The sequence below is a fragment of the Prionailurus viverrinus genome, chromosome B3 (genome assembly GCF_022837055.1).
Source record: "Prionailurus viverrinus isolate Anna chromosome B3, UM_Priviv_1.0, whole genome shotgun sequence".
In the NCBI taxonomy this organism is placed as follows: Eukaryota; Metazoa; Chordata; class Mammalia; order Carnivora; family Felidae; genus Prionailurus; species Prionailurus viverrinus.
This window is the reverse complement of record NC_062566.1, coordinates 31,055,485-31,083,063: the sequence shown is the minus strand read 5'-3', so window position 1 is coordinate 31,083,063 and position 27,579 is coordinate 31,055,485. Positions and strand designations below refer to the sequence as shown.

The 27,579-nt window shown below is 52.7% G+C and overlaps 1 long non-coding RNA gene across 1 annotated transcript; it reads right to left on the bottom strand.

Moving 5' to 3' along the window:
* Positions 1–2,769: 2,769 nt before the first annotated feature.
* On the bottom strand, positions 2,770–4,474 carry LOC125168355 (uncharacterized). The gene is made up of 2 exons (XR_007153104.1): positions 4,026–4,474; positions 2,770–3,056 (listed from the first exon to the last, which is right to left on the bottom strand). It is a non-coding gene; the product is annotated as an uncharacterized LOC125168355 (long non-coding RNA).
* Positions 4,475–27,579: the final 23,105 nt, after the last annotated feature.

The window sequence follows — 27,579 nt, the reverse complement described above, 5'->3', positions numbered from 1 at the left end:
TTGGATATTAGGGCAGTGACAAATGGCCACAGAAGTTTCTAAACATTTATCGTCGGTTACCCCGCGTTCTGGTAACAAACTCACAGACGGGCCCCTACCCTCACATGATACTTTGAACGGCGCTGACCCAGGCCTGAGAGCCACATTCTTTGTTGTTTCCATTTTTTTTCTTTTCTTAATGTTTATTTATTTTTGAGAGAGAGGGGGAGACAAGAGCATGAGCAGGGGAGGGGCGGAGAGAGAGGGAGACACAGAATCCGAAGCGGGCTCCAGGCTCCGAGCTGTCAGCCCAGAGCCCGACGCGGGGCTCGAACTCACGAACCGTGAGATCATGACCTGAGCCGAAGTCGGACGCTTAACTGACTGAGCCACCCGGGGTGCCCCCGACATTCTTCGTTTGCAAAGGGAAATGTAACCACCGAGTAAACCAGGACGATGTGGCCGGGATCAGAGCAGCAGGACAGCAGGGCAGGACAGGTTCTAATCAGAAAGTTCTATTAGAAGTAAGACATGTGTAGCTCACTCTTTCGCTCTCCCTCCCTCCCTCCCTCCTCCCCCCTTCCTTCCTTCCTTTCACTTTTTATTTTGGCAGATGTCATATCTACACAGAAATAAACAGAATAGTATCGTAAGCCCTCATGCACATCACTGAGCTTTGGTTATTAAGCTGAATATTTATGACCTCACCTTCCCTGCAAGGACAGGTTTCTCGGCCACCGCGTGCCACGGGCCCAGGATGCTGGGGGACCAATGTGCTCACCCACCCTTCCTCTTCAGAGGTGTTGTGCAGCCCAACCCCCCTCCAGTGGCCAGGGCTACTCTCTGGCATGAGACCCTCCCCAGTCCTCCCTGGGGGACACCCCCACCCCCACCCCAGGCGGGATAGGTCCTTAGATTACACGTTCAGATACTCAGCTGCGTTCCGTGCAATAGGTGACCAGTCTCATTCTTCATATTTTGAGTCTTTCTCATTCCTTCTCACGTCGTAATCTTCCAGGACCCGGGGAAACAAGGAAGCGAGAGCTTGGAGGGGCACTGTGCACTTTACCTGGGGTTTAGGGGGGCTCCTGCCATGAGACCTGCTGAGGCACGTCCACACGCAGGAATACCAGCAGTGGGAAAACTGGCAAAGCTCTGCACCCGAGCCCGGTGCCAGGCCCAGTGCTGGGCAGTGGGGCTCCAAAGAGAAGAGCACCTGTGTCTCCCTCAGGGGGCTCATCGGCCCACGTTCAAGTGCCCGGGCTTGCGGGACAGTAAACACTGGTCACCTGGTGAGAGAGCTTGGTAAACCACCCACGCCTCTGTGAACCAGCTGCTGGAGAGGGAACCCGGAGACGAAGCCAGCAGGGAGGATGGTGATGATAGACGGAGGGGGAGGGGGCGGAGGGAGGTGGATAGACAGAAATAGACAGAGAAACAACACACACACACACACACACACACACACACAGAGGGGCTCTGGGAAAACCTGAACTGGGGGTAGATGGCGAAGCAAGGGGAGGGGAAAATGAGGCAGATAGAAGCTGCACTGGGCTCTGTCCAGGGGGCCCGGCAAGGTCTCAAGGCCCCATCACGCACACCTGCCTTCCAGTTGCTAAGGGCACAGCTCACTAACCAGGCTTCCAGGAAACCACCGTCCAGATCAGCAGACAGCCCTCCTGTGGATTAGTCCCTGTGCTCGCGCCAGGGAGGACCGCTTTTTGGCCACGATTCCTCCCAAACCATCAAATTCTGCCTCGCTTAGGCCTCTGACCAGGTCTCCCTGGGATAGTCGGGCTTGCCGGTTTTTATCACTGTGCTCCCCAGACGTGGACCCCAGACCAGCAGCCTGTGCCTCCCCCAGGAGCTCGTGAGAAACGCTGGTTCTCAGGCCCCTCCCGGGCCCCTGAAGGGGAATCCACATTTTAACTCCCCCTCAAGGACATACATGGGCACGTTCAAGGGTGAGAGGCTCTGGTCTATCACACACCTGGGGACCCCTTCCTAGAACACCAGCTTGCCTACCACGTCCCTGCCGGCTCCCCTGCCCCCCAGACCCCATGCCCAGTCGGTGTCCTGGCTTGTTGCCAGTGGTCCAGCTCTCCGGCCGGCCCCTCGGGGCCCGGAGATAATGGCATCATATTGATGTCTCCCAAATGCATTTTAGTGAAAATGTCTTAAAGATCTAAAAGCCTTTAACATCCCAAGGAATGCACTTCTAATAATATGATTTCAGGCCCTTGACAAGCCTTGACAAAAAAAAAAATATATATATATATATATATATTTATTTATATATATTTATATATACTTATTTTTATATATATTTATATTTATTTATATATTTATTTATTTATATATTATTGTATTATATATTATATATATTATTATATATATAATATAATAATAATATATATTATTTATATATATATATATACATATATATATATTTCTAGATAGGGAAAGAGGCCCTCTTGATATTGCTTAAATTCGGTCACGGAATAATAACTGGTACTTGTATAGCCTGTTAATTTTACAACATGTGTTTATTCCTTCTCTCCTCCAACGCTCCTGTCACCTGCCAGATACACAAGACAGCTTTCGGGGTCCCTATTATACGATGAGGAAACTGGAGTTCAGAGTGGTTAAGAGACTTATCGGTGGTCACCCAGATGCCATGGAGCAGAGGCCGGCTCGGACCCCCAGGTCACCTTCCCCACTCACAACCCCGGGCTCCATCTGGACACGGTCGCAACCTGTCCTTCCAGAAAGAACTGTGTGCACGCTGAGCTTTGTTTATTGATTTATTGATTCAATAGTAGCCCATCTTACACAGGAGTCAAATGTCCGGTCAGCACAACAAATATATCCCTTAGGCTCCCAGCTCTAAACCAGAAGGGGGGGGGGGTGCGGGGAGCGGGAGGTGGGGGGGGTGTGGGGAGACAGGATAAATGACATCCAGCCCTTACTTTTGGGAGCTGGCACGTTACGGCTTCATTTTTTAAAAACCCTTTGCTGGAGCAGAAATGTGTTCTCACATCCCAGCATCACCAAAAAAATACATGGATTTGTTTTTCCTGTAAGAAAGCAGAAATTTCTTTTATCTTCAAAACGAGGTCACACACACACACACACACACACACACAGACAAAAATCTCGGCTGCCGAACCCCTCCCCCACGCCCCAGCCAACAGGTGTTTCCCATAATGCCTCTGGTTCCAACCGGAAGTGGGGGCCGGGAGGGATGGGTTAGCACCTTTCAGAGCTCCTGGGGCAAAATCAAACGTCTACAAAACACTACAAAACGCGAAACCTCTTTTGTTTTTTTTTTTTTCAGCAACACGTTTAAAGAAGCTCTTCTCAAATTGAATTTAAGGTGGTTTCACTTCCCTCTGCTCTTCTATCAAAACCTACCTTTTCTGTGTCCCATTTCCTCAGAGGCTCTCAGGTAATTTAAAGCTAATCTGTTAAGCCACTTTGCATTTAGGAGGATTTAACCAATATTAGTATAATATTTTAACCCGCCTCCCCTCCCCTCCCCCCAAATATGCTTTTCTAAACTCATCACTGCCCTAATCCAGCATTTCAGAAAACGTGTGTCCGCAGAGCCCTAGCGAGGGCTTGGTGAAAATACTTCCCTGGTCAATGGGGTTGGGAAATCTTGGAGGCTACAACCCCGCTTTTGGTCATTAACATGGTAAAGGCTCTGAGAAGTCCTGCAGGGTGGAAAACTCCACACTGAATTCAGCACTGCTCAAACTTGTTCCCCGCGCAGAGCCCTTTAACACCGGTCCCAGTAATCTAGTGTTCCTGTCAATGCTCTTGGGAAATTCTGTCAAAACCCAGTGGCTGACTCCCCCCATGGGGATTTTAGGTTCTGCAAGTGAGCCAAGCAGGACTTCCTCTGTCCCTCAAGTCGCCCTGCACCCATGGCATTCCCCTTGGCCTCTCCTCTGGGTCTGTGGCAAAAGCAGCAGAAAAGCTCCCAAGCTCATGCCTGTCTTTGGCTGGCTGTGTGACTGTCCCTCAGCCTCTCCGACACTCACCTGTGAAATGGCGGGACAGTCCCTGCCCGCTGTGTCTCATGGGGGTGGGGAGGCCCAGCCACAAGCTGCACTTCTAGGGCACCCCAACACGGGTTGCCCTGGATTCCACGGCGACACCAGAGCAGCTGGCTTCTTACCCACTGGACAGTGGAGGGTAGAAAAGGCTTTTCCCCGGAGCGGCGACTCCAGCTCCCCAAATCGGGCTGACATTTATGTCGTCTCTCCTCTCCCACACAGGCCAGTGTTGGAGCTGTAGCATTGCCCGGAATCTTACGTTTCGGCCACGGCACCCGTGATCATGCCTCCTACTTGGTCTAGGAGGGGGGCCAGCCAGGTTGTGGGAGAGCGAGGCGGCGTGCCCCGCCCCCTCCGCCGTGTGGCTGGCCACCGGCTTCCTCCCAGTCATCCTGCCTGTCTTTTGCCCTGTCCTCCCCCCCGAGCCGCACCTGTTGGCAATCTGCACTGACATGTGTCGAGCACAAAAGCCTGGCAGTTAGAAATCCCGGAGGATTTATTTTCGTCACATACATGCATACCTTGCGTGCAGTCGGACGGGGGTGGTATTTATGTCTCAGCTCTCTGTTGCAAAGGGTAAAAAAAAAAAAAAAAAATACAGTGGAGCTATAAATGTGTACATTTTGAACAGTTGCCCTCATGTACTGTGTATATAACTCAGCTGCAAGAAATTTAAACAGAAACGAGGTTGTTGGTTTTTTTTTTTTTTTTTTCTTTTCTCCCTGAGATTGGATGGAGGAAAATCTGGCCATTGGCATCTCCATTATTTTCCTGCACCAAGTGCCAAAATCAGGCATTAAAATGCAACACCTCCACCCCCAGAAAAAAGAAAAAAAAAAAAGAAAGAAAAAGAAAAGAAAAAAAAAAAGCCACATGCACATGACATACAGCCTAATTTTCTCTGGGGAAAAGGTTGCCGTTGTTGATATGACATGTTTGGGTAGCACAAATGTTGGCTCCTCAACCTATTTTGCTCTTCTCTATACTCTCAAAATGGGAAACATTCGAGAGAACACACGCCAAAAGTTCAGAGCACTTCCCCCCTCGCCCCCCCCCCCCCGCCCTCCCCCGGCTGTGAGATTTCCTTGCAGGAAAATCTGTTCCAGACTCCAGGGCAAACTGTCCAGGAGTTGAGGCTGCACGGTGGGGTTTTATTAATGGGCACAGGAGGAGAAGGGTCTCGCGTCCCCTGCAGGGTCGAAGAGTGGGCAACTGGGAATACCAGGAAGCGATGAAGATATGGACCAGGCAGGGAAAGGGGAGGTGACAGGGGGCGGCCACGGGAGAAATCCCCAAGGCCAAGGCAAATCGGATGGAGATCGGGAGCTAACTTGTGCGAGCTGGAAACAGACATAGGAAGGATGAGACCTGCAGGCTTTGCACACAGAGGGACCTGAGTTTGAATCCTGACCTAGGCAAGGTCTTCCTAGATGGGGGCTGCCTCCTCCTGGGAAGCACGGGTTTTCTCCTTTTGTCCAGAAAGCAGCTTCCCAGCCCCGAGTCCACATGATCCCTAATGGTGGCCCCATGGCTCGTCCTTGGTGCCCTCGGCTGCCATTTTGGATTCTACCCTCCCTCGCTAATGGCTCAAAGGCCCTGGCGCTCCTCGCCCCCAGTCCCTCCATTGGCACTTGACCTTTGGAAAGGTCAACCCTTTGGGCCAACCCCAAAGAGGTACTCCGGGGAAGGCAGGTGTGCAGAGCGCCCACTAAGACGCAGCCCAGTGGCCTGTGTGCCCTGTGTCTGCGAGTTAACACGGGCTTGTGTCCGTAACGACGGAGGTTGCCGGCTCTCGTGCCCCCTCCTCGAAGCAGCATCGTCCCTTGGGGGAAGTCAGCCCTGCCGAGTATTTCCAATAGTTCCACAGCTGTTTTCACAGGCAGCTACGGCCCAGCCTGGCTGGGCCCGGTGACAGGTCCCGGCATCACCCCAGCTAGCAGGTAGAGAGCTTTTCTTCCGACGGGGGAGTCCTCCACCAGCCACCCGTCCAACTCACACCCCGACAGCGTCGCCCCCATCAAGCAACAGGCGGACCTGCTGTGTGGCCCTACTGGGTGCCCAGTGGTCACACAGTTCTCAAGAACTGCGTGTTAAGTGGGCATCAGAGCATCACTGTCAGATCTCAAGAGGGGGCTAAACGTGTTGAGAATAGTGACTTTCTTGGAGTCTTGTCAATTTTTCCAATACACATTTCTTAAAGTTGAGAAACTAGCCAAAGGGTAGGGGGAGAAATGTAAAATGTAAAACCCACACTTACAATCCCGTTGCCCAGTCCCCTACTGTTAAATGTTTTTCTGTATTTCCTCTAACGGGCTTTTCTGGAAGGGCCTTCTGCAGATGCCCAAGAGGGAGATGAGAAGGAAAAGTCTGAACAAGAATCCAACAGGCTTTGGGATGGGCAGAAAGAAAGGGCTGAGTCCTGCCCCCCCTCCCCCCCTCCGGTCCTCAAAGACGAATTGAGGGCGGCGGGGGAGGCTTCTGGAAGAAGAGAGGTCCAGAGTGGGAGACAGGATGCTATGCAGTGTCAGACCAAGAGACGGATTCAGGCTATGCAAGTGCAGGGTGGGGGGTGGGGTCCCGGGGAGGGGGGAATCGGGGAAGGGGTGGGGGGCCAGATGTCAGACAGGACCTTCACGTCCCTGCCCCGTATGAGCTTGGACAGCTGGCCAGGAGCATGGGAAGCTGCTAATTGACAGCCCGATGGCAGGTGAGCCCTTGCTAAGTACTTGCTCACCCCTTTCCCTTCTCATTCCCACTCACACGACACCGTCCTCGGTCTCCAGCTCCCTCTCTCTGAGCAGACCCAGTCGTTCAGACAGGCGTCCTGAGGTATTCCACGCTACCTCTGCGATGGCCCGGAGTGGCATTATCCCATGGGGAATTGTCAGGCCAGGTCCCTGACCGTTTTGTGATCCAAAAGAAGAAACTCACCGAAGCTAGGCCAGTGTGGTTTGGTCTGAGGAATCTCAAGGATGCCCACCCCTGCCTGAGGCCATCATGTTTTGGGGTGCTACCTTTCCAGCTCTTTAAGAGACAGTGTCCTGGGGGGCGCCTGGGGAGCTCAGTCGGTTGGGCGTCCGACTTCAGCTCAGGTCATGATCTCACAGCTCGTGAGTTCAAGCCCCACTTTGGGCTCTGTGCTGACAGCTCGGAGCCCGGAGCCTGCTTCGGAGCCTGTTTCCCTCTCTCTCTCTCCCCCTCCTCCGCTCATGCTCTGTCCCCCTCTGTCTCAAAAATAAATAAACATTACCAAAAAAATTAAAAAGAAATAAAAAAGAGACCGTGTCCTGGTCTGAGCGTTGAGAGAGGAGCGCGGACACCTGGGTCCTGGTCCAGGACCTGTTTCGGACCCTCTGCGTTACGACTTGGAAAAGTCATTTCATACTCTTGAGTTTGTATTTTTCATTGGGCGAGAAAAGAAGACGGTTGTCAGAAAAGCAAAATCCAAGAGGTGGTCCGGTCAAAGGCAAGATGATTCTGTAAGATACCAAGGGGCCGAGGCCCCTTTGGGAAAACCAGTGTTTCTCCCCTCTCCCACCCCCACACTTCCTCTCTGGATTCGTTGAGCCACTGAGGAACCCAGGAGGCTGGAGGAAGGAAGAAGGGTGCTCCTGAACTCAGGAATGGAGAAAGGAGTTGGGGAAAGTGGGGGTGGGGATGCCTCAGCCCCAGGGGAGGAAGTGACCCAGGCCCAGGGCTTTGGGCGGGACAGACTGCTTCAATGTCCCATTTGAGCCTCAAAGCGACCCTGCAAAGTACTGTTATCACCATGTGAAGCCCTTTCAAGGCTGAGAGACTGGGAAGGGACTTACCCGAGGCCACACAGCTGGAGGAGCCAAGTCTTCCAGTCGGTTTTACCTGACTCCAAATTCCAGGTCCTTCTAGAAGGACGACGGAAGCCCTCTGGAAGCCCTGCGCAGAGGTTAGGGCTCCTGGGTTTGTGCACAGCCCCCACGCTCTCCTGCCCCCTCTTAATGTCAGCAGCACGGTGACCGCAAAAGTCCCCACCAGGAGCTAATGTTGATCTGAAATTGCCATCCGTGGAAAGCCTTTGAGGAAAGCTCCGGGCAGAGACATTTTCCCTTATGCAGGGGCAAGGGCAGGACTTAAGGGCTGCCTTCTGTGGGGCAAAAAGCCAGATTGCTGGTTGATTGATGACAGCCAGAGGCAGGGGCCCCAGGAAATAGGTGGGGTGGTCTGGGCCCCCCCATCCACAGGGGAAGACTGAGGCTCAGAACTCCTTGCCCGGACTTGCTGCTGGGACTCCAGAGGCCGCCCCTTATCGCCCATTCCTTCCCACCTCCTCCTGGAACCCGCACAACATTCTTCAACACCCCTTTAAAAATTAAGGGTGCGGCAGAGGTAGGGGGCAGCTCCTGAAACAGATAAGAGGTAATTGCCTGCCTTTGACTCCTCTTGATGTGAAAATGGGATTGGAATGACTCACTCTGGTTGAAAGGTTAGTTGAAGGTTATTACAGGAAAATTGTTATTCATACATTTTTTCTGCGCGCGGGGCCGGATAGCCTGAAAGATTAAATTCACAGAGTGCATAATGACCCATCAGGGCGGACAATGGTAGGGGCGTCCCCGGGGAGGGGAGATAACAGAACAGAGACTTCTCTGAATAATTCATGCTCCAGCAGAGGCCTTTCATTAGAAAGGAGAGGCGCTCTGAAACCAGTGGGTGTGTTTCTCGGCGGCCAGGGCAGCGCCAGCCCCGTTTGCTGTGACTTCAGTCAGTGTGTGTCCCCACACCTTGGGGGCCGTGAGAAGGGGGGCAGGTAGGATATCGTCGCCGTCGTTGTGCGGTCTGGGCTTCCCGGCCTCATCCTGAGTCTTGTGGCTCGCAAGCAGCAGAGGCCAGATTCATCCGTGGGGCTCTGCATTTCCTAGATGACGATACGGTGACGGGAAATAGCCATTTCCCGAGAGCGCGGCGACAGATGTCTTGCTCCTGTGCCATCCGAACCTCTGAGCACGACCTCGCGTGGGCACGGAGCTGGAAGTGGGACTGGAGGCCGTTTGGGAATGAGCGCGCAGGACGAGAATGTTGTCCCTCCGGGAACACCCCAAATCACGGCTGGGACCCTAAGTGCGGGTGTAACCTTGGGCAAGTCGAGACCGTCGCTTTTTCGAGCAGGTGAATCCCATTCTGTCTCCCAGGCCAAGGTCGATGTGCAGGGACCTCTCTTGGGCAGCTGGCAGGAGGCCTGATGCAGGGAGAGAAGGGAGGGGCCCGGGAGCCGTCGCGCAGCCTCTATGGAGCCTGCTTTGCACATCCAGCGGCCCTCTTGGGCCTCTTCTGCTCTGCCATCTGGAGCCCGGGGCCCGCTCCAGGTAGCTGTCCCCTCGGAGGAGGCCTGGGGCACAGCCTTCTGAAGCCTGTCTCGCCGGGACCTCTTCTCTCCCAAACCCCAGTGGCAGGGCAGAAAGGATCAGGCCACCGTCTCCTGGGATCCGACCAGACACGGTGTCTGTGACTGCTTACCCGAGGCCACACCTCCTTTGCTTCCGGGCGTCCAGTGTCCTCGCTGTCCCCACCCAGGGGAACCCACAGCCACACCGACTTTACCAGAAGCCTCACGGCCTTGCTTCCCCACACTGAGGCCCAAGGATAGCACCTGTGCCCGAGTCAGTGAGGTGCATCAGGAAGGGCCTCCGGGCCGCGTACCCATCTCGCTGTGGCCCGAGAGGAAAAGGAGAGAGAAATCCACGCCACTCAATATAGTGGAAACGCCAGAACACCAAAGACAAAGGGGGATCTCCTTGGGAGGGTGGCTCCAGGTTCTAGAACCCGGATTCTAGATCCTGGGTTCTAGAATCAGCTCTAACCCTCGTAAACTATGGCGCTGAGCTGTCATTTCGCCCCGGTCTATAAAAGAATGCCAGATGGCAGCTGCCATGGGTAACCTCGCGGCGGTGAACGTAAGAGCCAACAACACCGAGCCCTGCACCTGCTGCTTTGTTTATCACCAGCTGCACGTCAAGCCCTGCGTTAAACACTTCCCACGCCTGATCTCTAATCCCCACAGCAGCCCCAAGAGGGAGACAGCATAATTCCCCATTTTACGCAGGAGGAAACAGAGACCCAGAGCGGTTAAGCGACTTGGCCGAGATCACACAGCTGGCAGGTGGGAGGGCCGGATTCGAGACTGCGTTGTATCTCGTTCTAAAAAAGGGTTCTTCTCGTTCTTCTGTAAGGGTGCTGGGGGGGGGGGGGTAGCCCCTCCACCATTTCTGCTCGGTACCCAAAGGCGTTCTCGGGGCAGAGGGGCAGGAAGGAAGCTGCTGATGCAAACGCGGGGCATTCGTGCATCCATCCACCCGTTTGCCCCCTCTCTGGAGAGGCCTACTCCCTGCCCGCCCTCGGCCGGGCGCCGGTCACCGAGGACTGCATCCCATGTAGGCCCGTGGTCACGGCCTTCCGTGCAGGAGGCAGACACAGGTACTGGCGCTCTCCCTCCCTGACCCGTAAACTCCAGAGTGGCGGAAGAGAGACCAGAGAGGGTAAAGAGAACGCACCCAAAGACCGCGCTGGGGACTCAAACGAAAGGAATTCTGACCGCCTTCGTTCTTTGAGTCTCAGGCGGAAGCCTGGAAGCCCAAGTGTGCTCGTGGGTCGGCACAGCTTTCCGGCTGGCAGGGATCTAGGCGGCTGGAAGGGATCCTCACCTCCGGGACGAGGCCGCGGAGACCCTGGTAGGGGACTCGCGCAACGTCACGTGGTTAATAAACCACCACGGCTCGATCCCAGCTCTCCTGACGGCCAGTCTTAGCGAGTGGGCTTCTGCTGTGTCCGCCGTCGCCAGCCTCGTCCGCAGGTACGAGCTATCGGCCGACTTTTCCTTTAGGGCTTGACGAGGTTTCTCCTGCCTTCTAAACGCGGTCCGTTGTTGCCTTCGGTTTATGGAAGCTTATCTTAAGTGCATACGGTCTCCGGCAGGTAACCGGACCGAGGGCCGTCATCTACAGTTGGTGTTCGAGATAAAACAGCTGTTGTTTTAAATCCTAATTAAATCCTAACTCAAGCAATTAATTTAGCCCCCGAATGCTCATGATTTGAGTTCTAGGGATTCAGACTACTTGTTTCTCCCGCACGCCCCTCCCTTCTTTCCACCCCTACATAACGAGCAGCTCCTTTACGTCGGCCACTGAGCGGGCACGTCTAGAGGGCCAAAGGCAATCACAGTTCTGCGGCCATATCTACCTCGGTAGAGAAAGTAAGCAGGCCAGGGGGCTTCTCCCCGCCGCTACGACGGGAGCAGACTTGGGAGATGTCCTTGGCCACCGCCAGCTGCGTGTCCTTGGCCACACCGCAGCTCTTCTGAGCCCCCCTCCGATTCGGCGCCTTAGCAGGTGCAAGGGGACCTGGAGGGTCATACGATGCCTCACCTGACTTTACGCACGATTCCCTGCAAAATCCTCCCGGGTAGCTGCAGAGAGGTAACATTTCGAACAATTCATAAAGCGGAAACGAAAACCTTGGCAGGTCGATTCTTGCCAACCCACCCCTACCTTCCTGTCAGATGCAGCCGGGCCCAGGGAGAAGATCGCCCGTGCTTTTAAGGGAAAATTCTACTCAGATGTCCTCTCTGTTTCTCAAAATGAAGGAATCAAAAATAAAGCCCATCCACATGCCATATGGGATCCTGGAGTGTGTCCTAGAACAAACAGAGGTCATTAGTGGGTATGCACACACACGCGGACACACACACACACACACACACACAATCACAACCAAGTGCGAAAGTCTGCCCACTGCCCGATTCTTCTGCAGTTCCCCAGCGTGTCCCCTTTTCTTGACGTCCACAGCTTTGCCTCAGTCCTTCGCTATATCTCATCTCAACTATCACTTTTGCTTTCTAAATAGCTCCCTTCCTCCAGCCCGTTCCCTTCCAAGCCACCCTCCACCCTGCCGAAAAGCGCAAAGTACTGCCCGTGTATTGCCAATGCCTGTTGGGTACATCCCAAGTTCCTCCATCGGGAATCCAAAACTTTCTGTAATTTACAGAAATAAACAGCCTATTTATATTCCGTCGTGGAGATGGTCTCCACTCTTCCTCCGAGGTGCGATCTTATTGGGTCTGAGCGTTACAGGAAGGCATCCGGATACAGAGACTTAGAAAACTTCATTGAGCTCACAACGGGCACCATATCCAGCCCAGCTTCAAGAGGTAACTTTGGGGAAAGTTTCCTACAGCTTACGACCCAGGCTTCTAATGAGTGCCTGTAAAACTGGTGAAACCAGAATAATATCCATGGGTTGTGTCAAGGTCGGGTTCCTGCTGGTGATACCATACTGTAGGGATGCAGGATGTTACCTCTGGGGAAACCGGGTGAAGGGTTTAAAGATCTCCCCATATCCCTTCTTTTTTAAAGTTTTTATTTAAATTCCAGTCACTTAACGTACAGTGTAATATTAGTTTCGGGGGTACAGCAAAGTGATTCAGCACTTTCATACATCACTCGGTGCTCATCCCAACAAGTGCTCTCCTCAATCCCCGTCACCTATTTCTCCCCTCCCCCCACCCCGCCCGGATTATTTCTGACAATGACACATATACGCACAATTGTCTTAAAAAGTTCAGGAAATGGGGCGCCTGGGTGGCGCAGTCGGTTAAGCGTCCGACTTCAGCCAGGTCACGATCTCGCGGTCCGGGAGTTCGAGCCCCGCGTCGGGCTCTGGGCTGATGGCTCGGAGCCTGGAGCCTGTTTCCGATTCTGTGTCTCCCTCTCTCTCTGCCCCTCCCCCGTTCATGCTCTGTCTCTCTCTGTCCCCAAAATAAATAAACGTTGAAAAAAAAAATTAAAAAAAAAAAGTTCAGGAAAAAAACCAAAACAAGCAAACGAAACAAAATCTTCCCCGCTGACACCTGTCCCCCCACATTTCCTTATTCCTCCCTCCTTTCCTTTTTGTCCCATCATTGTAGCCCACCAGATCCCCTCACAGAAGGGGAGGCTATTTTCAGGAGAGATCAGAGGAAAAGAGCCTATGAAGGTAACATTAACCCGAACCTTGGAGGTTCATTATCAGAAGATCCATTTGCTAATCCCACGGGCGTCTGAGCTCTTCGCGTCTGGTGGCGGGTGGCCAAGGGCCCATGCGCACTGGAAGCACCACCCGATGGGTTCTTGGGAGTCCCAACATCTTGGCACCAAAGCTATTTCTTGGCCCTGCATGTGCCTCTTCAGTGTCCGACATAAAACACGAAATGAATGCTCATGGTGGTTGGATATTGTTCTGGGCACACAGCCCTTCCTTCGGAGGAACCAACCCTGCCACACACCGCGTGGTCCAAGAGGCGCCCCAGTATGGCGCCCCAGTATGGCGCCCTGGCCCCTCCCACACCACGAGGGTAAACTCTGACCTGGGGCGAGCCCTGGGTATCGTGATTGGTTCCGAGGTGTGCATGTGATCCAACCTAGGCCAATCAGAATCTTGCAAGGACTTGCCTGCTGCAGTTGCTTTCTGCCCGGAGCCTGCATGTCAGGGAGATGTGAAGTTGGGGTTCCTGGAGCCCATCCTTTCTGACCGCACAGAAGAAGGCCCTCGGTAGGAGTGACTGGAGCCCACGCATGAGGGTTATCATCTGGGAGAAGAAGGAAGGTAAAGAGAGAGCCCTTATGAAGGCTCTTGATTTCTTCTGGATACGGCCATGACCCTCTAAAGCCTTCCCCGTAACAATGTGCCATTGTATCGATCACAAGTTGTTGTTGTTGTTTTAATTTTTTAAATGTTTTCCTTTATTTTTGAAGGAGAGAGAGAGAGAGAGACAGACAGAGCATGGGTGGGGGAGGAGCAGAGAGAAAGGAAGACACAGAATTCGAAGCAGGCTCCGGGCTCTGAGCCGTCAGCACAGAGCCCGATGTAGGGCTGGAACCCACAAGCTGTGAGATCGTGATCTGAGCCGAAGCTGGACGCTCAACCGACTGAGCCACCCAGGCGCCCCACAAGTTGGTTTTGATCACATGTGACTCAGACAGTTTTGACTTCTGCAGTACCCTAATTAAATAATTCCTTCGTAGCCGGTGAAGGAAAGGCGAAAGAGTCCAGCTCTCCTAAACTTTTTAGGCCAAGGGTTATGTAGATGTCCAGAAATGGAAATGCAGGATGCTAGGGAACCGTAAATGCCTCTCCTGGAGAACGAAGAAGAGGGAGACACTTTCTAGGGTAGGCGGCAAACAACCACTAAATCCTGACTTCTGCTAGTTAAGCTTTTTCTAAATAATTCAGCAGAAATAGGACTAAATGTTCCCCAGTATTTTTCTTTAGTTACAAAATAGTGTATTTGTTTTGTAATGCAACTTTTTGGATACCTTTCTTAACTCACGTTGAACCCCTGACTGCCCCAACACGTCTACAGCCATTTGGTCCAAAGTGACTTACCCTCTACTTTATGTTACTTTATTCTTATTTTTCCACTTCCGGTCACGTCCCTGCAGCAAATTAGGTGGTGTCACGGCATCTCACTCATGAATTTCCAGACCTTCCATCATCTGACAGGAGCTTTGGAGAATGCGGTTGCTTAGCCGGGCCCCTAACTTCAGCTAGACCCATCAAAACCGTTGCCCGGGACTTGGGGATCTTATCCATGAGGCGCGTGGGTGAGACCCTCTTCGCGTGGACGCACCTTCACCACATGACCTGGTTCCTGGGACTCGGGGTTGGGCGTCACCGTGCGGACCAGAGGGGTAGAGGGTGGAGCTAAGGACAAGAGGGAAATGAAGGCGGGAGATGGAAGGACAGCAATTCTTGTTCTGATCGGCTTCCGAGGTCAGGTCCCTTGGCTTCTGTTAGAGATCGTGTGCCCCACAAATAAACCTCCCCCTGTCCCCTGTTAAGTCAAATCCAGGTGGTTGCTGCCCCCTTGCAATGGAAGGATCCTCTCTAAGCCGTGCAGGTTCTTGCCCGGCCGTAAAATGCTTCCTCCACCCCTCCTCTTCCTTGTCCTTCCCCCTTCTCAATCACATGTGTGATCACTGACGCATGTATATTATGCAGAATATCAAATATAGGTCAATGGATGTCACCATGGTAAAACAAGCAAACGAAAAGCTCACACTCCTCACTGCTTGTTAGTAAAAGGACCCAACAATGCGCTCCTCCCCCCCTGCTGGTGGGGGGGGTCACCGGGGTCAGCCCAGGCTTTGGCGTGTGAACTTCTTGTTCCCACCAAATCCGTCAGCTGAAGTGAGAAGGTTTTATTGAGGCGGACATGTGTCAGCCTGGGTTTGAAACAAAGACACGCTGCCAGCCTGTACCATCACAAAAGCGGGGCTGTGTGAGACATCTTTGCTAAGGCAGTGATTTTTTTTTTTTTTTCTCTATTGCCAGGCACCATTTTGGAAAGTTGCTATGGGAGGTTGGTCTGCACTTGAACGACGTCTGAGACACATTCAAGGCTAATGCTTTTGAAAAACAAAGCGCCTGAAAGGTTGCAGGACGGGGAGGTGGTGAAATCAAATGACCCATTGAGGCTAAATTACCAGCCTCACAGAGCGTTTTCTAGAACTACCATTCTGCCTCGGCCTGGGGCCACCACTCATTCGCTTGCTCTTCCAATTAATTATTGTGTTTTAACACTATCTCCAAAGATAATTGCCTGTCAGTGAATCAGTATGTAACACCTCGGGGTGAACGATGTTCTTGCACTCCGTCTGTCAGTGCTAATAAACACGGGGCGGGGGAGAACCCACCTGCTTTCCTGAGCATCCGTCCTCCTCCTGAGTCACCTCCCTCGCTCACTCGCGCCCCCCGCCTTCCCCCCCCCCAGCCCAGCACTGGGGGTGGGTGAACTGGGAGAGAAACACACAAGCTCCATGGCGGAAGAGTGCCTGATCACAGCCCTGATTCCGAGGATGGCTTCTTTCCAATAGATCCGCCCTCGTTAATTTAATTCCGAGAGCCACAGAATAGATGGCAAAGGAGAGAGGGGTGTGTGTGTGTGTGTGTGTGTGTGTGTGTGTGTTTAACCACCCATCCCATCACCTACCAAAAGAAAAGGTATAGATCAATAGGCTTTGTAATTACAGAGTTGGTTAAAAAAAAAAAAAAAAAGAGGAAGAAGAAGAAGAAGAAAAAACTTTCAAAATAAATTCAGGTCGGAGGGGTCTTTTATATTCTTTAAAGCAAAACAGAGGAGTGACGGAACGTTAGCATCGAAACTCTTTCGCTTCAAAGCCCGCTGCATTAAATATTTCAATAGGGGAAAGACAAAATTCCCCATTTCAAATTAAATTGAACCCACTCGGTGAATGTATGAGCATCATACGGAGTAAGTGTCAATTAAAGTGATAAGTAGTGGGTCTGGCACCGAGTTCTGGATTGTTCCGAGGCCTGCTTCCCCGGCGTGGCCGTTCAGTGCTTTGGGGTAAATTGAAACTGATCCACCAAGTGTGACCGGTGATTCTTCTGAGAAACAGATTCTCGTCCAACACCTCTGAGTTAATTGGCATTTTATTCTCATTTAAATCTCTGTCACAACCTTTTACTTTATTTTATTTTTGTATTTCAGAGGAAACTACCATTCCAGTGCCTTCCCCGCAGCGTTCAGGAAGCTCAGAACAAATTAAGGGGTGCCCTACCATTTCACCCGCGGATCACAGAGCCCTCCAGCTTCTGTCGGGACTTGGGGGGTTCAGGTTTCCTGCCAATTGCACTTTCGGTCACAGAACGGAGAGGAAATGGAATCATTAACGGCATTGGAATTTTTCTCCGAAGCCCATTTGCTGCCTATCTCCTGGAACAGCTACCCTAGCACACAGGAGCTTCCCTGCCAGGAGAGGAGGAAGCACTGAGATGGGAGAGGAAGAGTCTAGAATAAATGATAACAGGAATGCTGCCTAGGGTGTGCCCCCTGCCCCAGCTCCTCCCAGAATGAGCCCCTGGGATGCCCATCACGGAACCCCCTGTTGCTGGCAAAGGAAAGCAAGTGGGCTGTTGGTCTCATCTTCTTAGGAAGCCCCCCGCTCAGGTAAGTGCCTGGGTTCCGGGCCCTGATTTCCCTGGCTTCGTCTCCAGAGGGCATCAGTCCGTGCTTGGCTTCCCGGGGGCGGGGGGGGGGGGGGGATCCAGCCTCTTGCAGGGTCTTGGATAAACAGTATGATTAGGGCCAGCGGGTTCCACACGCACCCCACCCACACTGGTCCTCACCGAGTACCTCCTACTTCATATGGACTGTCAGACCCTCAGATAACCAAAGAGTGTCTCTCTAGGAACCGTTGGGTTATGGCTGCTGTTTCTACCTTCCTTGGCCACTCAGGTTCCCACAAACACAAGCCCACACAGACGTTTTTACTCACGCTTAACCCCGTCTCTCATCCCCCCAAATGTCCTGGTCCCTTTGGGGGCACCCAATTTCCCTAGCTTCATCAGTTCGTTGGTACGCGAAAGACCTCAGTACTCCATGGTGTTCGCTCAGATTGTTCGGGTTTACCACGTTGATGTAAGGACCTCCCCTCCAAGATGTCTGCCCCCAGGGAGTGTATTTCCGGGAATCCACAAGAAAGGCCTCGTGCAGATTCTCCAGAAGTCTATCCTCTTGCCACTTGAAAACAATCGCCCATGACCACGGGGGCATCAGCTCTCGCCCACCATCTCCACTGGGAATTACACCCCCACTCTGGCATCAAGTTTCCCTCACCCTTGCACGCTGCTCATGGACGCCCATCATGATGACTCCGCGTTCTTGTGGGACCCAGGCAGGGGAGAAATGCATGCTTCCTCCACTCTGCGGGCCACTGTGTCAACTGGGCTCCCAAACAGCCCCTGTGAAAACAGCTGCACCACACGACATGGGCCAGGGGCTGGGCCAGGGAGAGGGATCATGCTGTCTTCCTCCACGGCCGCTCAGCTCAGCTCCCGGCGTCTATGCGAAGACACCTTCCCAACGCGCTCTCCCCTGTACAACGCCCTCTCCCTGGGACGTTGCCAGCCCCCCAAATCAGCAGACGGGCAAGAGGCTGACCCCCCTGGGCCCAGCCCGAATCCTTGCTCAAAGTCCACACCATGTTTTGCAGTTCTCTTGGCCAGTGGATGACAGAAACTGGCATCGCCCTTGTATGATCTCATAGCCCCTCCAGAGTGCAGCATTCATGGGCTCTCAGCGGCATTGCCTTAGTGAGAGCCACAATTTCATTGGTTTGCATTCACTCATGAAGTTCTAATTTGTCTTTTTCTTTTCATGTCTTTGAGCTATTTGAGGGCAGAGCCCATGTCTTCAACAGTTTTTACTCTGCCACGGAATGTGGCCATTCCCGGGCACGGAGGAGATACTCCGTGGCCACCAAGGACTGAACCAGGGTCAACATGGGACACTTGGGGCGAGATGGAACTTGACCTGGAGGCCCCCCGAGGCCCTTCCCAAGGCTTACTTTTCTACATTTCGATTCTGGAAGAATCTATGGGAGAGGCGCCTAGAAAGGAATAAAGGTCTAATAAACACCATCATTTGGAACCCTTGGCCTGGAGTTGCTTGTTCACCAGGTGTGGGATGTGTAAGCTGAGGGGGGCGGGCATATGGACTGTCTTTCCAGCCGTGTCCCCCTAGAAATCCTTGTCACCTCCTCCTCCACATTTCCTGTGTCTCAGCTTCCCATATATAGGGCACATTACGTACCACATCTGATGAACAGTTTTCCAGGAGGCTGTGAGGCCTCCTTGGTTAGCTCCGTGCATCCCTACCTTCCTGACCTTGAGAGATGCCAACTTACGGGACACTGGGCCTGTGGGGGAGAGAGCAGTGGTACCCGGCCAAGGCAGGTGCCCTGAGACTTGGCAAAGGAACGGGATGGGCTGGGGGTGGGGGGGACTTATTTATAAGCATGATGAGGCATCACCTCAGAACCCCCACGAGTATCACAGGGCAGTGGGACATGTTCAGGGGCTGAGGGCCCTGCATTGGCAGATGGGGGCGACGAAGCAGGTCTGAGGTATAACTATCTGTGCGATCTTACTTGTCCCCCGGAAAGGTTTGGTTTATGGACTTAGCAGAAGCACTGTGGGAAGAAAGGCTCCTGGCAATCGAGTCTCACGGTTTTAAATACCAACTATATACTGATGACTCCCACATTTATATTTGCAGCTCAGACCTCTTTTCTGGACTTCGGTCTTATATATCCAAACACCCACTCAAGATCTTGATTTAGATATCTAACAGGCATCTCAAAGCCAACAGACCCCAAATTCCTAATCTCCCCCTCCCCAAAACTCTCTCCACCCACAGCTTTCGCCGGCTGAGCTGATGCTCCCTCCGTCCTCCTCTTGTTCAGCCAAAACCCCTGGGGACGTCTTTGACTTCTGTCTTTCTTTCACGCCCTGCATCCCATAGTCAGCAAACCTGCAGGTTCTGCCTTCAAATAGATCCGGATCCTGAACATTTCTCTCCCTTCTCCCAATACCACGCTGCCGCCATCATTATTCCTCTCTGATGTCACAGAGGTTTCCTGGAGGGTCTTTCTGTTCCCGCCCTTCCTTCTCTACCATCTCGTCTTTACACAGACCCAGGAGACAAGGTAAGACAAGGTCAGTCAGGCCATGTCTCTCCTCTGCTCGAAACCCTGCAACGCCCCCCGCCCCCACTGCATGCAGAGTCCAACACCAAATCGTTACAGTGGCCAACCAAGCCCTGTGCGGTCTGCTTTCTCCGCTCCGGCCTCCGTCGTCTTCTCACACCTCTGTCCCACCTGGCATCAGCCACCTTGGCCTCCTTCCTGTCCTTGAGCACTCCAGCATGACTTCCCAGCCCTGCGCTGGGAAGTCCATGAGGCCACCCTCTGCCGCCCCTCCCCCCACACGCTCTCGGTCCCCTTTCCGGGCTCTAGTGTTCATTTCCTTTTGGCGCCTACTGCTTTTTAAACAAATTGTAGAAGCTACGCATGTGTTATAGTTGTCATCTCTCTCCCTCCGTTAGAATGTAAATTCCACCAGGGTGTAAATCTTTGTGTTGTTCGCAGGAGGGCCTGGTGTATAGATTATGTGTGAGTAGGCACTCAGTGAATGTCGAAGCAGAGAGAGTTTGGGAGCACAGATCAGATAGGAAAGGAAGGCGCCATGCCAAAGATGGAGGAAATAATGATGAAAACCAGTGGTTCTTGGAGTGAAAGGCACCAAGGGTTTGAAGGTCCGGTGTGAAGGTAAAAAGAAAGTTCTTTGAGAAAACCAAGATGGATAGAGTGGCCGTCTCAACGTCTTAATATTGAATCAAGACATTAAATAACAATAATGAAAACCCTACTGGTCTTAAAGTAGTTTCTTAGACAGTCCTATACAGTCATTTCACCCTCTAATGATTCTACAAGATAGATTTAGCAAGCCCATTTTATAGTTAGGGAAACCGAGGCTCAGAGAGATGACCGGACTTGCCTAACTTTACATAACTGGGCAGTGACCCAGCCAGTGGGGCTACCTCACCTCCCTACTCATTGTGATGCCGGCCAGAAGAGGAGAGAGGATAATATTTCACCACTGGTTGAGCACACCGATCTGGGGTTATCACTCTTCAGAAAAATGTCCAGCTTGGAAGGGTTCCTTTAGAGACTGAGGTCATTCCAAGAGATGCCAACACACATTCCTCTTTGCAGCCTGGCTCCCCACTCGAGCATGAAGACCTCATTCCCCGGATTGAAGCAGGAGAGAATCTTCCAGCAACGCCACCCTGGACCGTCCTCCTCCTCTACCTTCCCACCCGGAAATGCTGTCCCTTCCTCACACCTGGGCTGGCTAGTCTGCTTACCTTTCACTCCCTCTCCCCTCTTCTAAGAGGATATAAAATCAATAGCGATCCGGAGACCGATTCTGGCATTTTAATCGAAACAATAGAGTCGGAGGCCAAAGGGCTCTGTGTTGACAAGACAAAGACCACATTGAGGGCTGCAGGCAGCCAGCAGAATGGAGTTATGACTGTGTCCAGCTTAATGGCAGCCAGACACAAAAGAGGTTATTCACCCGAGCAAAGTTTTAAAAATTCTATAGTGTGCAATTTGGACCTCGTTGGAGTTGTTTTGTCTATTTCTGTGGATGCTGGCCTACCCCCTCCCTTGGCAAAGCCGACAGTGCCTCCATAACTCACTTGCAGATGTCCCACAGCGCTGTTCCACTTCTGGACTTTATGCTCGTTAGCAGACACAACTGGAAATTCTTGAGCTGTTGCAAAATGGGTCATTTGGAACCAAATTCCAGTCTCTGACTATGTTCATATGGTGGATTGTTGGAGCCCCCTTGGCTGAAAGAGATGTGGATGTTGTCATCAGGCCTCCAGCACTGAAAAGGCTCAGCTAGAGACAGGTGGCATGGTCTCAGGTCACCGCAGCTGGAACAAGTCTTTAGGCAAGGCCAAGTTCGTCCTCCCATGAGAAACCGTGGCCCTGAGATGGGGGGTCACAAAGCCATGATGGCAAACCCTCATGAGTACGTTCACAAAGCCCATCGCCAAAGCCTTCTTTGGCCCTCCCTGCAAATACTGTGATTGCCTTGGCCGTGACCCTGGGCTATTTTGTGGGAAGCAAAGGCCGTTACAGACCTTGACCTTCAGCTTTCGCTCGGTTCTGCGGGATGCTTTTTAGTTTTGCGTACTCGGCAACCTCGGTCGCTCATTCAACAAACGTGTACCGAGCACCTAGCACTCTTACCTTCGCTGGGTGCTGTCTCCACAACAGTAATCCTTGTCCCTCGTAAAGTATTCACGGTGCGTGCAGCAGGCACTGGTCTCTTAGCTTTAGCCACAAAAGCTAATTAATCCTCCCCACAACCCCGGGAGTAGATGAGCTAGTGATAACATCTAAGAAAAGAAGTCTGAAAATCAATGAAAGCCAGATACTAAGTTCCCTGGCTCCCCAGGGGTTGCTTCCCAACATCCGTAAGAAGTGAACTGTGAAGGTTCCAGGCATCGGCTTACCCTGCTCCTCCCTGAGACACCCCTGGTCTCTTCCCCACTCCCTCCTCGTCCTCTGGGACCAGACGTCCTTCCAGGGGGAGGAAACGTTCTCTTGTTCACAAGCTTGCCAGGTGTCACGGGGCCTGGACCGTCAGAGAGGTCGGTACAGGGCACCTGGGTGGCCCGGTCGGTTAAGCGTCTGGCTTTGGCTCGGGTCATGACCTCGCGGTTTGTGAGTTCGAGCCCCGCGTCGGGCTCCGTGCTGACAGCTCAGAACCTGGAGCTTGCTTCGGATGCTGTGTCTCCCTCTTTCTCTCTCTCTCTGCCCCTCCCCCACTCATGCTCTGTCTCTCTCTCACACAAATAAATAAACACTAAAAAAAATTCGAAATGGTAGACCCACCAGCTATGCATGGCTACTGAAATTTAAATCGAAGTTCACTGTGAATGTAACTAATAATTCGGTTCCTAACCCACACTGTCTACACTTTAAGTGCTCAGGAGCCACAGGTGGTCAGTGATTCTTGGACAGAGATCCTTCGACGCAGAAAATTGTATTGGACGGCACTGCTCTGGGGAACCGTTTCTTGAATCGTCTTTGTTTCACAGACCAGTGACAAATCTGATAAAAAAAAATATGTGTTTTCTCCCCAGGAAGGAAGGTGTGAATGCATTGAACTTACACTCAGGCTTCCCGCGAACCCAGGTTAAGAACACTTGCTTTGAGTTCAAATCTTTCTTACAGTTAAAATAATCCCTTGGAGGAACAACGCATCAAGTGGTTATCAGTTGTCCATACCTGAGTGTGTGTGAGTTTATCAGATGCTGTGTGGAGCTCTCTCCATCTGATTTGAAGCAAGAGGAGGAGGTGAGAGCCCTAAGGCAACGGGGGAGGCAGAGAGAGACTTGAGGAGAGAGAGAGGGTATGCTGACCCTGGAGACTCTTGTGTACCTGCAATGATTCAGGGGACTGGTTTTTCCTGGACCACACAGCTCATCACAAACGGGATCGTGGTGGCGGTCCCGCACGATGGAAGCACACAGTAGGCGCCTAATGCACAAAAATGGCGAATTTCTCTTACAAGTATTGTGTTGGACTTCCTGGGGAGTACAATCATGAATGAAACATGACTCCTGTGCTCAAAGAACTCAAAGTCTCCTCTGAGAAAGACAGCGATATAAACAGCACGGGCTCGCCCTTCCCCTGATTCCGCAAGCCCAGAATTTTCCCGGCACACCTACTCCCCCCGCCTTCGTGTTGATAGTTTTGCCACAGACACACACACACACACACACACACCATCTTTTTGAAGCCGTCCAGCTTTGGATGCCATGGGGTTCTCGCCCCTTGTTCCGGATGAGGACACCCAGGCCCGGGGGCGTCAGTCACCTGCTGTGGTCAGAATGGCCCTAGGAAGAAGATGGGGACCCGAATGGCTGCAGGCTGTCCTGCGCTGTGAGGTGTCCACGGCCCATCTGGGGTTTTCTGGGATGCCACGGGGGACGTGGGGGCCCAGGAGTGTGGAACAGAGAAGGGCGGTGCCCAAGGCACAGGTACCGGATCTTCAGCATTGCCTCTGCTGTGTCTCCCCGTGACTGCAGGGAACCCGCAGGGCCACCCGCCTCTTCCTCAGCCGGCAGCCCCTCAGGCTTCTGCGGGGAAGTGGGGCTCTTTCTGAGAATGTCAGGCCCTCCGTAGGAAGAAGAGGCCCTGGCACCACGTGGTAGGCTGGTGAGGGGGAGCCGGTCCGGGGTGAGAGTCCGCAGCGGCTGGCAAAGCACTTACCCTCTCTGAGCCTGCGGAAGGAGGACAATCTTACCAGCACTCGCTCGCCTGGGAGGGAGGGGTGAGGGTCGAAGGCGGTCATCGGTTAGAAGGTCCTTCAGAAAGCATGTTGCCGGGACTAGAGAGCTTGTTCTCTCTCAAAGAAGAGGATGCAAATGCGCCTACACCCCTACGAGCACACGCGCGCGCGCACACACACACAGTAGGGGTTTCCTTTGTTTTATTTAAAAAACTTATTTTTAATGTGTCATTTTATTTTTGAGAGAGAGCGAGTGAGCACGGGAGGGGCAGAGAGAGAGGAAGACCCAGAATCGGAGGCGGGCTCCAGGCTCGCGCTGTTAGCACAGAGCCCGACGCGGGGCTCGAACCCACGAGCCGCGAGATCACGACCTGAGCCGGGGTGGACGCTTCACCGACCGAGCCACCCAGGCGCCCCCACATAGCAGGGGTTTCTTAAACCCTCAGCTGTGCTCCCTGGATAGCACTGGGGACACACAGGCATCTCAAGCATGGCTTCGCACACGCACACACCCCTTTGCGTCCCTAGAGAATGGGAGCGAGGGGGACCACGGAAACCTTGTCCACCGTGGGGCCGCGCTCCCTGACATCTCTTGGAACATGAAGCATTCTAATGAAGAACGCTTGCTCGGGGGCCAGGCGGGCCCTGGTTGGAATCCCTGCCGTCCTGTGTATGACCTTGAGCAAGTTACAGTGCTAAGCTCCTCCAATGTCAAGTGAGCCTGGTCGCAGTACTCGCTTGTTGTGGGCACGCTGGCTCGGCCCTTGCCCGGGTGGTCGGTCCACTTACCGTTACCGTCCCCCTAGAAGGAAGAAAACAGAGGACTCACCCCAGGCAGCCCCTATACCCACTGCAAAGACAAAACAGAGCCTTGGCCTCAAGGATAGCGTGGCGTTTTCAGCGCCTGTCTTGTTTCACTTAATGACAATCCCATGAGGTTGTTATGGTTGTGCTCATGATAGGGGGACATGGAGGCCCAGAGAGATGAAGTAACGTGCCCCGGGTCACACAGCCAGTAAGTGGCGGCAGGTATCTGAACCCGGGTCTGTCTGCACCTAAAGCACAGAGACGTCCTTCTGTGTCTCCCAGAAGTTTCCACTTGCCTTCTGGCGGGGAGATGGCTCACGAAACCGGCCCCTGGGTCCCAGATCTGCCCTTTCCAAGTGGGTGAGACTGGCTAGCCACTGGCTGGCTGCCTGCCTGGGTCCCTACAGATTGTCTCAGCCTCATCTCGTGGTCTGAGTTTGGCGCTGTGACCCGCAGCCCCTCAACCAGTTCCAGACTGCACTGATCCAGCCAGCCCGGGGGCCTGTCAGCACTCTTTAATTATTTTCTAAAGCCTGCCTAGGCCAAAGCTTCCTCTTAATCCAGAAAAACAGGTTTTGGGCATGGGGAGGGGGGAATATTTCGATTGTCTACATTCCTGAGGCCAGAGACAAATCTGCCCTAGCAGGGGTGACAGGTGTAGGGAAGGACCAAAGACGTTGGCATCAGACAGACTGGAGCTTGAGTCCTGGCTTCGCTGTTCCCGGCTGAGTGACCCGGGCAAGCAGGTATGTCTCTGGTGGTCTTACCTCCTATAAAGTGGGGGGCATGGGATCTGCCTTGCAGGGCAGGGGTTAATGAGACTGCACGGGAAGGTGCCCGGGACAGGGCGCACAGTGGGTGCTCAGAAACTGTGGCCCCCTGCCCTCTCCCTTGCAGGGATGAGTATGGCCAGCCCTGGTGGCCAGCCTCTTCTCAACAATGCAGAGACTCCCTCCCTAGTCCTCGCCCTGCCCTCTGCCCTGTAATGAGTCCCGCTCCCCCCCCCCCCCCACCCCAGGCAAACCCACAAGAACCATTCCTCGGAGATTCAGAACGGAAGAATGTTTGCGGAATCTCAGCCAATGATCTAAGCCTCAATATATTTTCCCTTCCTTCTTCTTTTTTTTTCCCCTTAACTTTAATTTCATTTAGCCTGGCTTCCATACTAAAAATACCAACCCTTGAGATAAAAGCATGTGCATTATGATTTTGCCTTATTCAACCTTCCACAATACACTGAGTGCTTGAATAATGGAGAGAGGGGAAAACCAGGGGTGCGGCGCGATGCTCCGAGCCCTGCTAACCGCTCTGTCGGCTGCAGGAGAGGGTCTTTGTGCAAGAAATTGATCATTTTCTCCCAGAGTGATTGTGCTGGAATTAGGGAAGGGCTGTAGGAAGGCACGGGTCAGCTCCTTTTCCTTCTCTGGCTATGAGGAAACTTTATTCCAGATGCAATCTTGCTGTGGTCCCATAAATCATGACCCCTGATATACTTGCTGCATCTGTAACAGGAAGAGCCAATATTCTCGCCCACCCGGGGCGGGAGGTGGGGTGGGGGGGGCGCTGTGTGCAGAGGCCATAAATCCTCATCGCGACTCCCTTCTGCTTTCAGAGGTTAGTGTGGGGGCACCCAGCCAGGGAAAAGCAGGGTTTTCAAAGCTTCTGCTACCTTCTGTGGAACCCAAGGACCCACCAGGGACAGTGCCTCTGCTGTTTAAGGCAGCAAAGTAATGGGGCTATTTCCTGTGCGGTGGCTGTCCTCCGAGATGGTTTCCAAGCAAGAGGGTGAATAAAAGAGAAACGGACACCACTCTTCTCTCGCCCCAGATGGCAGGTTTCTGGGGAAGGGTTTTCCTACCTTTCAGTGGGTCTGAACTCCGATATCCCTGACGATTATTGTTGTCCTTGGAAACGGTGAGTGTGTGTGTGTGTGTGTGTGTGTGTGTGTACGCGCATCTCACATGGGTGTTGCATGGTTAAGAGAATGGGGAGGCAGGATCCTTCTTTGTATCGCCAGGACCTCCCCCCCCAGACTATCCTATTGTCCCCAATCCCTCCACCCAAGTTCAGTTCAATGTCATTTTATTTTTTTAATTTATTTTTAAAGTTTATTTATTTATCTTGAGAGAGAGAGAGAGACAGACAGACAGAGAATCCCAAGCAGGCTCTGAGCTGTCAGCGTGGAGCCTGACGCAGGGCTCGATCCCATGAACCATGAGATCACGACCTGAGCTGAAACCAAGAGTGGGACGCTTAACTGACTGAGCCCCCCAGGGGCCCCCAGTGTCATTTTAAATTGAATCTTGGGCTCTGGGAAATGTACAGCTGGGGAAATATGATGTCCCTCTATCTTGTGAGGAGGGGGACTTTGCCCTGAAGCGAGTTCAGCCCCTGTGGGTAAAAGATAAGGTTCCCCTGAAGGGTGCTGGAGAGTCACCCCATGGAGATTTTTCAAAAGAAAAAACACTCATGGAGGAGAGGGAGGGCACTGGGCTCCAGTGGCCAGAAGGAGACAAGACCTAAGGGCACCACAGCCCCTCCAGCTCGGGGTTAACTGCCCCCCTCCTGCCATTTTCTCTGATGGGAAGGGTCATCTTTATGCCGTGGTTTCAACTTTCCCGTATGCGACGGTTCTTTTCGGATGTCCACAGCCCGCACTTACTGCCTTGGTGAGAGTCAAGGGAACGAGGTTGTCTTTGAGTTATGCCTCCAAAGGCTTTTCAGTCAATGGCATTTTGTCCCACGCATAGAGACGAGCCTTTAGATTTGTTTTCCAATCAAAATTCTCTATTCTTTCTTCTGCTTGGACCAAAATAGAAGCTGATTTGTGGGTAGTGTACTCATTCATTCAGCAAAGGTGTACTGAGCGCCAGCTCTAGGTTTGCATTGTTCTAGGATTCTGTGGCAAAAAGCAGACATTGGAGACTCTAGCCCAAAGTCCCAACTTTTGGGGAGAGCCGTCTCTAATTTTTCTTAGAATCACATCACTTAAACAAATGGTAGCCACCTATGATGGTTAATTTTATGTGGCAACTTGACTAGGCTAAGGGAT